At 44.0% G+C, this 12,314-nt stretch overlaps 1 non-coding gene across 1 annotated transcript; it reads left to right on the plus strand.

Moving 5' to 3' along the window:
- Positions 1-2,338: 2,338 nt before the first annotated feature.
- Trnai-uau (transfer RNA isoleucine (anticodon UAU)) lies at positions 2,339-2,413 on the plus strand. The gene has a single exon. It is a non-coding gene; the product is annotated as a tRNA-Ile (tRNA).
- Positions 2,414-12,314: the final 9,901 nt, after the last annotated feature.

Below are 12,314 nucleotides of genomic sequence, written 5' to 3' on the forward strand. Positions count from 1 at the left end.
CTCATCCTTGAGCGACTGGACTGAAACCTTGGTGCCACCATAGACTTTACATATGACCAGAATTTCATTTGGTTTTGATGAAAATCTTTCGATAATATTGTGGTACGGCAGCCACTGAAAGCTTCACGAATTTCTCTCCTGTAAGCCCTCTGTCTATAGAGCTTTGCTTCTATTTTCGCCAGTGACATATTAGTTTCGGTTTCTTTAGTACTTCCTTTACAGTTACCGTATACCACGAAGGATCCCTTGTATCATGAAGTGTCCTCCTGGTTACATATCTATCTAAGGCATAATCAACTATTCTTTTAAAGTCAATGAAATTCTTCTAGGTTTGAGGTCGAAATGTCAACTAGAAAATTCCGACGTCTCGGCGACTATTGCAAGACTCCTTCCTCAGGCTGTATTGCCAACAGTTAGTAATACACGCTGAGGAAGGCGTCTTTCAGTACTCGCCGAAACGTCGGAATTTTATAGTTGACAATGCGGCCTCAAACCAAAAAGAATTTTATTGACTGTGACCACGGCTGCGGAAGCCTATGTTTATATTCTTTTAAACTTGGGCCATATGCCCCTATCCTGAGCTAAAATCGTATACCTCCTCATTGGGACATTACAGTAATGCTTCTTTGGACAGTTTGTTGAAGATATAAATTTTTCTTTTCGTTTTAGCTGTCCTTTGTATTTTCTGTTCATTGTTGTTATAGATGCCTCATGGTCAGTGATACGAATTTCGATGTCGACATCCTCAAAGAGGTCAATCCTGTTTGTTGCTGTAAGGTCTAATATATTTACATCTGGGGAAGGGAGTTCTCTGTAGTTTTCAGAGAATGCATTGAGTAATGAGTCACAAGATGTCTTGTCACGGCAACCAGTAACTAAACTCAAGCTATCCCAATTGACTTTTGGACAGTTAAAGTCTCCTCCAGTTGTTGCAGTAAGATTAAGGAACTCCACTATCAGTGGATTTCATATTATTGTCTGATGTGTCGAAAACATCAACTGAATTTCTCAATTGCCAACCCTTCCCATAAGGGCTTACATTTTTCCCAGAAGGTTTACTGCTGTGAACTACAGATTTCCACCAGCTCTCTGTACCTACTGTTATGTGAGATTCATTGCTTTATAGGAGTGCTTCAGTTTCTGTCCCTTTGTTTACCAAGACTTCGGCACTTATATATTAATATTTTAGTACTCTCTGCTGAGCGAAACGTCTCTTTTGATCTTATACTGATACTTCCTGGTCTCCTATAGCTATTGTTATCTCGACTGGGTGGAAAGTCGATTACTCCAAAAAAAGCCTTGTTTTCAATCCACACACTGCCATCTACTTAGGTGATGGGCGCCTGACCTATTTAAAGGGACCCTACAGTTCCCAACGCTATGGTTCAAATCCACGAAGTCACAGCCTACCTTGGCACCGAACCTCTGGAGTATCTTATTCAAGCTTTCAGCTCGAGCCAGTACCAGGGGACGACTATTGAGACAACGCTGCAGTTCGTGAGCTTGATTAAAACTCTGTGAGTGAGGATGGTGTTTAACGTTGCTCTGATATTCACTGCAAAGTCCAAGTATGACGTTGGGACCCAGACGATAGGCATCGCTTCTCCCAATAGGTGCCACAATGTGCAGTTGGTTGCGCGCTGTTGTCTAAATGGCTGTTGGACTAGCCTCTTCAGCATGTTGATTGATGCCTCCAGGCATCCGAATTGCGTACACTGGCGTTTCTTCCCATCCCTTGCTGCCATTTCCCTAAGGATTACCAACTGTCGCCATACCTTCCCACTGGCAACGGTTAATGGGCGCCTGCCATTTTGCGATCAGCTCCTCTTGACACAGGATGCAGCTGGTTTCCCAACAGGAGAAGTAACTTTGACTAGCTCATTTTCAGTTTCTTTGGAAGACTTCACAATGAACTTGTCAATTAGGGAGACAGATGTAACATCCTGAGCTTACCGTGGGCTCTGCCTCTCTTGTTCAGGACGCCTTGATCTTTCATTGACAGATAATTAACAGTCAAGTGAAGGAGTAGTGATGGACCTCGTATAAAGAGACAGTGTCTCTAAGATAAGATAGTATTTGACGTTTCTTTGGTTGCTCTGGTACATGAATTTTGGTATATGAAGATGGTATCTGTTCTTTCGGACATTGACCTTCTTCTTCTGTGCGGATGCACACGTATTGCCCGAACTCTCACAGGACTCGGTAAGATTGTCTGCCACGAGTAATGAGTGTAATGGGCAGGGGCACTACGACTGTAGTGTGTGGACATTAAGTTGGGAGTGTGGGTCTCACTGGGCGCGTGCAAGGGATACGTCCCTGCAGTCGCACTATCCTCTGTGCCTTCGGTGGCTTAGATGGATAGAGCGTCTGCCATATAAGCAGGAGATCCCGGGTTCGAGTCCCGGTCGGGGCACATGTTTTCAACTGTCCCCGTCGATGTATATCAACGTCTGTCGGCAGCGTAGGGTCTTGATTTAATTATCATTTCACGACTGTCGGTAGTCCTCCCTACACATCCATTCGCAGTAGCTTCCAATCATTTATAGGAAGTCAGTGCGATTTCCAGTTGCTTACCGACTTATTCCTTGCCTGAGAACACCAAACACAGTGAGGCTGCTACAACATTTTATACAAAATTAAACAATCGTCTTTAAAGTAAGCTTTCTACTACTCTTTCAGTTTAAGGCTCTGATAGCCTCTTGGCGATTAATAGCTGAAACGCAATACCTATTGCAATAAAAAAAAAAATTCTCAAATTGATTGACACGTGCTTTCTTTATTGATGTGTTAGCGATTTTCTGCAGATGTGATCGTAGGTTACTCATTTGATAAATTTTTGCCGTTTCTCTAACAGCATTATTGTTATACTCTTGTGAAAGACACGTACAGCTAGTAATTACTATAACTATCCAATGTTGATTCTTGCTTTAACACGAATATATCTTAATAATGTTCAAACAGCCAAGGAATGTATTTTATTAGGATTTTACTGGCATTCAGCACGTGCGCCCATTCGGCCATCTGTTATTATATTGACGCAAGTCGAACACAGTACCCAGTCCCAGAGCGGAGAAAATCTCCGACCCGACCGGAAATCGAACCCGTCTCCTTCTCCCTCTGACTTCACCAGCATGCTTGACACATTACATGTCAATCTCAAGATCCGCCTGTTGATGCCAAATCTGATGTACCTAGAGTTCAATGGGTACACAAATTAGCCTATTGTTACGGTGTACGTCGAGAAAGGGAATACAATTTGCAGATTAGCTCTGCAGTAACACTGAAGCTTATCCGCTCTGCGGACTAAGGGTGTTCAGCGTGCACGCGTCCAGCGGGACAGCGTGCATACGTTTTCCAGTTTCGTGAAACGCCCTCAGGCGTGCTGGGTAACTGGATATGCACGAAGCGTCACTGGACTACGCCTGCGTCCGCCGGGCGTTTGTCAGTGATACGCCGACAGCTCGCCTCTCTGCGTGGCACCAACAAGTAACGGGCTGCCGCGGCTATAATTGCGCCATTAAACTCTAAGTGGCAGTAAACAGAATGCGTAACTATTCCGCGGCGCTCCTCTTGGACGCCCACGCGCTTTGAATTCTGTTTCATCTAAGCCCTGACGTGGGCTACTGATAATTAAGTAAGGTACGCCACATGTTCCAAAATGCTTTGACGTATTCCCCAACAAGCGTTTCTTCTCCATATCTTATACAGTAAATCGACTTTGGTGTAACATTCTTCATCAGATTCTGAATTCCTAGACAAAATGTATGGTGAAACTTCCTGGCAGATTAAGACTGTGTGCCGCACCGAGGCTCGAACTCGGGACCTTTTGCCTTTCGCGAGCAAGTGCTCTACCAACTGAGCTACCAGAGCACTACTCACGCCCCGCCCTCACAGCATTAATTCTGCCAGTACCTCGTCTCCTATCTTCCAAACTTTACAGAAGCTCTCCTGCGAACTTTGCAGAGCTAGCAGTCCTGAAAGAAAGTATATTGCGGAGACATGGCTTAGCCACAGCCTGGGGGATGTTTTCAGAATGAGATTTTCACTCTGCAGCGGAATGTGTGCAGATATGAAACTTCCTGTCAGATTAAAATTGTGTTCTGGACCGAGAGTCGAGCTCAGGACCTATGCTTCTCGCGGGCAAGTGCTCTACCAACTGAGCTACCCAAGCCCGACTCACGCTCCATCCTCACACAGGTCCCGAGTTCGAGTCTCGGTCCGGCACACAGTTTTAATCTGCCAGGAAGTTTCATATCAGCGCGCACTCCGCTGCAGAGTGAAAATCTCATTCTGAAAATGTATGGTGTTGCAGGTGGTTTCCTTTTATTAATAATGTGAAATTGAATGAAATTGTATATTAAACATTCGATTTATTTATCATCTCTCCAGTTCACAATTATGACCAAAATGCTTAATTGTATAATATTTTTTTAAGGCCCCATGTGACTTGAAACATCTCGATTAACAGTTACTTAAGACAACTTGTTCGAATGTAAATCTCTTATTCTGACATAGCAGTCACGGAAAAAGTGGAAGTAACTCCCCTAAGAAGCGAGTGATCATCGGGAAATCAGTTACTGAAGGACAATGGCTGAAGGCAATACGTATAATTATGGAAGACGGTACGTCACACCAGCTGTGGAATTTAGAAGAAAATGTAGTTGACTTGCAAAGTAACTCGTTGAAATGAAGCTATAAGATATCAAAGGCAAATGCCGGGATGGTTCCTTTGAAAGGGCACGGCCGATTTCCTTCCCCATCCTTCCCTAACCCGAACTTGTGCTCCGTCTCTAATGACCTCGTTGTCGACGGGACGTTAAAAAACACTAACGTAACCTGTAAGATATCAAAGTTGAAACGTGATTTGAATTTCCCTACATGTCAACATATAGCTGCCGTTGGTGGCAGAAATACTGGAAGATCGATCTGTGGCAGCAGCAGTGTCCTTCTTTCCATGCTGGTGTCATAAAGTGAAGGTCTGTGTCGGAGTTCTAAGAAGAAGTCATGAGGAGAAGCTCTGTGAGGCAACCGGGAGAAGAGAAGAGTACAATAAAGTGTGTATTCACTGTGCGACGGCGTCTGTCAAGTAAGCATTGCTGTGCCACGATTTTCGTTACAAGTAAGACTTGTTGGGCTGGATTCTATTTCTAGTGAGCTCGGACCGCTTAAAACTCTTCTGTGAGAGCGCAGGTTCCACTTACCTGGGCTATATTTGCCTTGGTTAACAGGTGAACTTCTTCGTAACTGATTCCTCGAAAAAAAGTCATTCCTCACTTTATTTCTCTTTCTTCAGCCACCAGAGGAGCTCCCTTTTCGATATTGCCGTGCTCTCAGCCTCTCTGGGAAAAGTTCCTGGTGAACCAGCATATGTTTCTTCTGTTCCTAAACAAAGCTTTTTGTGTAAGAGCCACGCATTCAATGGCACTCCACAGCTTTTACAAAGACGGGAGCTTTCTTTTCGACTGCTCTAAACAGATATGTGACTGTCCCAAAGTCGTGTCCACATCCGGCAGACATTAGCGCTTTCTGCTAAGGTCATTCCATGTCATAAAACGTTCTTGTAAGCGGCCCCTACACGAAACTCTCCCTGTTACGAAATTGGCACTGCAGTGCAGCGGAGCATCAAAGGAATCTCTGCGAAACCTCGGCCATTGGCGACCGCCGCCCATCATGGCCGCTTCTCAGAAGAAACGCAACGGGCACCTGGCTGTTTCGGCGTTCGCTTCATTAGCATTCAAGTCTGGTTTTATGCTACTGCAGGTAACGATCACTCGTACATTTAAGGCCAATTAATTACGCAGGTCTTGGGTGAGTACCTAGTCTGAACATTCAGAATTTACGTATTTTGCGGGCACGCTCCGAAAAACGATCCTGTAACACTGTTTGCGCTTCAGTGTTTTGTATCTGCAAATTTCGCAAATAACAGAGGTATTTCCTGGAAACTAAACGTCATAAAAAACAACCGAAAAACTAATAATTTCCACACGTAAGCTCTTACTTGACACAATAGCACTTACTGAACAACGTCAACGACTTTGCAAAAGTTTCGTGATGTCACAGTTTAAATGCTGCCGCACCGACAGGCAACTTGCAAGAGGCGTTGTCCATTCTTTCTCACAAAATCTACAGCATTTACAGCGTACAAGGAAACAGCAGCGATCGTACAAACCTCTCAGTATGGCATGACAGTATACTCTGTGTTTCAGCCAACTTAAGGTAAACCTCTATCAGCTGACCCCACTGATGTCTTGGGTGGACCTAGCAACCCACTAATAACAGAGGGCGATCAGAAGCCCTAAGACCACAAGAGGAATTAATAGATGACTACAGAGGAACAAATGTTAAAATTTAACTGTAATATAATTCTAAGAGTCTTCCTGGATGGCTCAGTGGTCAGTGCGAACAATTAGTAGCAGTTTCTTGGTTAGCAAAACCGACAACGACAGGAAGAGTCGTGTGCTGAGCACATGCCCCACCATACCACGTTCCGTTACTCCACTGGTAGAGGAAGGCATGGCTGTCGCTCAAGACCGATTGGGCTTTCTACGACGGAGAACGCAGGACTTCTTTATAAGTACACTAATTTAGTGGTTCATTCTTCAACCGAATCAATGTATTACTACACAAGTGAGGCGTTTTACTATACTTCGTCAGTAAATGTTATAAATTTATCATTTCATATTAAGCATTTGTATCTTAAACTCTAATCATAAGCACTTTTTAAGAGAAGTATCTAGTCACCAGCTATAGTGAAAAATGGAAGAGACGAGGAAATTATAAACCTGAACGATGGAAGCAACAAACTAAATATATGATTATCGGAAGGATGTAAGCAACAAACCAAAATTATGATTAATGTAGTACCTAAAATTCTGAGTGTCGAAGAACTGGAGCCGCGCGGGATTAGCCGAGTGGTCTCAGGCGCTGCAGTCATGGACTGTACGGCTGGTCCCGGCGGAGGTTCGAGTCCTACCTCGGGCATGGGTGTGTGTGTTTGTCCTTAGGATAATTTAGGTTAAGTAGTGTGTAAGCTTAGGGACTGGTGACCTTAGCAGATTTCACACACTTTTGAACGGTTTTTGAAGAGCTGGAACTACAAAAGTGTCGATTACTATTGTGTTTACGGTTGACTGTGGATGACATTAAGCTCTATGCTTCCTACAGCCATTGTTCAATGTAAATCTTGGAACTTCGTTGGATAAATACTGTAACAGTAAGAAACAAACAGTCGAAACAGCAAATAAAGCCATATGTTAAGTGATTTATATCCCTACTAGGCACAAGATCATTTCTAAACAATCAATTGAATTTCTGTTATTTTAGCTGTGTGAAGCGTGACCGCTATAGTGTCAGGTGAACTGCACTGTTGGGTTGCCAGGACATAGTGCAGCTCCGACGTTGGGGCCTGTCTGCAGTGGTGGTGGTGGCATGTGTCGAACGGAGGCCCTTCTGGTAAAAAGTCCTAGTTAAGACAGTCGTTCATGCATAATCATTAGAGTGGTGTAATCGGAGCTGGTGAGGCGGTCGTTGTCCTCCGTCACATACCCCCGACGCAGGCGCTGAAGCATGCTGGAGGCACTTACACACCGGAAGAGCGGCGCACGATGCGGTGGTCACCGGTAGCGTGGTGCTGCGATCATAACAACATTTACACTATGTGATCAAAAATATCCGGACACCTGGCTGAAAATGGCTCACAAGTTTGTGGCGCCCTCCATCGGTAATGGAATTTAATATGGTGTTGGGCAACCCTCAGTCTTGATGAATGCTTCCACTATCGCAGGCATACGTTTGGTCAGGTGCTGGAACGTTTCTTGGGGAATGACAGCCCTTATGTCATAGAGTGCTGCACTGAGGAGAGGTATCGATGTTGGCGATCCCAAACATCCCAAAGGTGTTCTATAGGATTCAGGTGAGGACTCTGTGCAGGCCAGTCCATTACAGGAATGTTATTGTCGTGTAAGCACTCCAACACAGACTGTGCAGTACGAACAAGTGCTAGATTGTGTTGAAAGATGCAATCGCCATCTCCAAATTGCTCTTCAATAGTGGGAAGCAACAAGGTGCTTGAAACGTCAAAAATATGTGTAAATTGCTATGGGACCAAACTACTGAGGTCATCGGTCCCTAGACTTACATACTACTTAAACTAACTTATGCTAAGAACAACACACACAAACCCATTCCCTAGGGAGGACGAACCTCAGGCGGGAGGGGGGGGGGGGGGGGCAGGCGTAATCAGTGACACTGCGCCTCAAACCGCGCGACCTTTAAACATCAATGTACGTCTGTGCTTTGATAGTGCCAGGCAAAACAACAAGAGGTGGAAGCCTCATTAATGGAAAACACGACCATACCATAACACCACCGCTTCCGAATTTTACTGTTGGCACTACAAACGCTGGCAGATGACGTTGAAACGGGCATTCGACATACCTACACCCTGATATCGGATCGCCACTTTGTGTACCATGATTCGTCACTCCACACAACGTTTTTTCACTGTTCAATCATGCAATGTTTACGCTCTTCACACCAAGCGAGGCGTCATTTGGCAATTACCGGAGTGATGTGCGGCTATGAGCAGCCGCTCGACCATGAAAACCAAGATTTATTACGTTCCTTCTAACTGTCATAATACTTGCAGTGGATCCTCATCCAGTCTGGAATTCCTGTCTGATGGTCTGAATAGATGTCTGCCTGTTACACATTACGACCCTCTTCAATTATCGGCGGTCTCTGTCAGTCAAAAGACGAGGTTGACCTATACGCTTTTGTGCTGCACGTGTCCCTTCACGTTGCCTCATCACTATCACGTAGGAAACAGTGGACCTAGGGATGTTTAGCAGTGTGGAAATCTCGCGTACGGACGTATGACACCAGTGACACTCAATCACCTGACCACGTTCGAAGTCCGTGAGTTCCACGGAGCACGACATTCTGCTCTCTCACGATGTTTAATGACAACTCAGGTCGCTGATATGAAGTACCTGGCAGTAAGTGGTAGCACAGTGCATCTAATATGAAAAAGTATCTTTTTAGGGTGTCGGGATACCTTCGATCACATAGTATATATTAGGTAGCTGGGCCACTCATTACGGGCAGAAGGAAGCACTGTCGTTTGCCAGCTTCGTTTGCCTGCTTTTGTAGCTCGGCCGGAAAAACCCTGGAATAATATGGGTTAAACCGCTACCTCTGATATGGTCAGTGACGATGGCGTGTGCCCACACGGGGTCATGGAAGCAACGACGTATGTCCGCATGTGGCATTGGTGGTTTGGTAGCTAGATGGCAACAACTCAATTGCACAGCCCACAGAGGAGGCAGCCATCAGCAGAAAGTGATTAGACGGTGCGTAGGCACGATGTTGACTGTATGCACACTCAGGTCAGGTAGAGGCTACCGGCTGTCGGTGGCAACGTCTGACTGCGGTAGCTGGCTGCTTCAACTGGCATTGCAAGTAGGTTTTATTTCACGAAGAGCAGCTGCCGACAACTGTATAACTAAGCATACTGTGCTCAACTGAACTCTACTTAGACTGAAGGTCTAAATTAGTCTGTTCTCAACGAACAGTTTCTGTTTGCATAGAAAATTCATCTCGTAATTTATCGTTATTTTTCTCTATTTCATTTACAACTAAGATATTGACATTATTTAGTCTCTTGGTTAAGTGAGTAATATCACTTCACATGCGACCTTTTTCCTCACGCGATTCCTGGATATGTTCTTCTAACCTTTTACAATTACCAGCAATCTTATTACTAAGTCCTACTAGTTTTTCCTGCATTTCAACTTTAGAAGCATCTATTATTTCACTTAATTCTCGACTGGTTTCATTAAGATGTTCCTGTAACCTGTCTGTAGATTTTGTTAGCTCCCCTTTTAATCTAGCAGTAGATTCCTCGTTAGATTGTTTTAATCTAGTGATCGCTCTAAAAAGGGATCTCATGCTCCTATCGGACATAGATTGCTCTTCGTCTGACATTTCACTGCCCGACATTATTGTAAGATATTAACTAGTTACACACGCCGACTTGTAATCAACAATCCTATTAAAAGCACACTCCCTATGTACAACATTCCACTTCCAACTTAAAACAGATTCACAGGACACTAATAATTTAGTTTGTAGTTCTCGATGATCAGTGTGCTGCTATGGGCTGCAGAAGTAACAGCCATCGATGCAGCCGCTGAGATGCTGCGACTCCGCTTTCGCAACCAGCAGGACGCTGAGTCGAACACCGGAGACGTCACTGGCGGCGACCACGCCCGGCCCCACCGTAGACAGGCGAAGCCCTCAGCAACACCTCTAATACCAGCCGGATGAACGCCCACCAGCTGACGTACTGGGCCTGTTAGTTTAGGGAGAAAAAGGTTGTCGGGGTTTGCAGCGTTCAGCTGCTGCCCAACAGATGCGCCTTCTCGTGGAATAACTGCGTGACCGTACTGCTTGGCTGCGCTCCGTCAGATGCCCACACCCGCGAAGTCGCCGCTGGCTGGTGAAGGCTCCACGAAAACTCGCGTTGACTTCCGAAGGACTCTTGATGTTTTGTTTCGTACCTGTGTGTCTTAGTTGCACACAAGTCCTGTTTTTAAGGTCGCCACGGTGTAGTGTAACGACGTATTGTTTTGTGTAAATGATTTTCTTTTGACATATGAACATGTGCAGACTTCGTCACCTACGTCAGTTACAACAAACTTCAAAATTATATAAATTCTTTTTAAATTGTCTCTAAATGGTTCTTGAACGAAACTGTAAAACATCATCATTTGAGTCGTATGCGCAGAATTACGTCACTCAGTCCTATTGGTTTGTGCAAACTTTTTCTCAATTTAGATGTCGTTTTGTTTCTTCTCAGAAGTTATATTAATGCAAGTTATCTGATTTAACAAATATTAGAACCATATTGAATAAACTTTAAAGACTCAAACTCGTGATGAATATTGTCAAAAAGTAATAATCATGTCAAATAAATCAGTCATCCTTCTTCCTTAATATAATTCTTCATAAATAAATTCTCGGAACACGTATTTAAACTTTTGTAGTATACACTACTTTATTATCTTCATACATATAGACGTGAACCTGAGCCTTGACAAGATAGGACTGACCATTTACAACATGATTAAACTTTCTATGAAGTCATTGTTGTAGTAACATTACAAATTCTTATTTTTTTCAGTTTTTAGAAGCACGACGCAACAACTCGGTTTCAGGATCTTCTGTTGCTCTTTTGCTGTCGACCCGCGACGTATAGTGGCCAGCAATTTTCTCTCTGGTCCCGGCAGTGAAGATGCTGTATCCGTTCGTTGCGCCGCCCTCTCCGTACATGAAACATAAAAAATAAATACAAAACTTTAGATAATTCACAGCAATTACAAAGATTACAAAAATACATAAACAAAACACTAAATTAAACTTATATTCATCTGCAAACTGGGCTGACACTGGTGGATGGGTGACGCTTCGATTTCGCGTCCCACTACAAATTGTGGGGACTTTTACTAGAGTTCCAACGACGGCTGGGTCGATTGCCAGAAGTATTCAGCAGACAGTTCATGTGTTGGTGTAGGCAGTGAGACTGAAGAAGAAATTCTGATTCGTGAATATTGTTAAAAAGACTAGTACTAGTTATTAGGCTGATGTTACGAAACACATTCTGCACCATAGAAGGGGCAGAGTGATAAAAACGCAAACAACCATTCGGAAAATCTGCCAATATTGTTATGGTGTCTTGAAGTCCTCTACTTTAAAGAAGCCTAGTCATTCTGCTTCTAGAGGCGGCACGCTAGAGGGTCACTCCCTCCAGTTTTACGACCATTACTGATTACAGTCATTTATCGTCAATACTGCGATCTTACAGTAGCGTGTATTTCCGCCTATTTACTCGCTATTTAATCTGAACTGCCAGAAATATAGCAAGTGACGATCCACTGCTGGTCTTTTTAGATTTCTATCGTAGTGAGTCGTATATAATGCTATGGACCGTTGACAGCTTTTTGGAGCACCCGACTAATGCGCCAGCTGCATTAAAGATTTTATCAACAGACCACATAAGGCTTCCTTCGAGTATTCCTCAAATTACTGCTGCATCTACTGGGAATAACCGTGGCGTCCATGAGAGCATCAAGTGACGTCTCAACTAAAATGCGCTAATTCACCAGCCGTACTATCAGGTGTATTTGTGTAGGGTAATCTGGAAGTACATCAGTTTGGATAACCCTGTGTCGTTTTCTGTTTGCAATTAGTGCCATTATCGACCTACTGCTGATGTAATGCACAGATTTCACGATACTCAGTAAGTTCTGACTGCC

This window comes from Schistocerca serialis, chromosome 6 (genome assembly GCF_023864345.2).
Source record: "Schistocerca serialis cubense isolate TAMUIC-IGC-003099 chromosome 6, iqSchSeri2.2, whole genome shotgun sequence".
Classification (NCBI taxonomy): Eukaryota; Metazoa; Arthropoda; class Insecta; order Orthoptera; family Acrididae; genus Schistocerca; species Schistocerca serialis.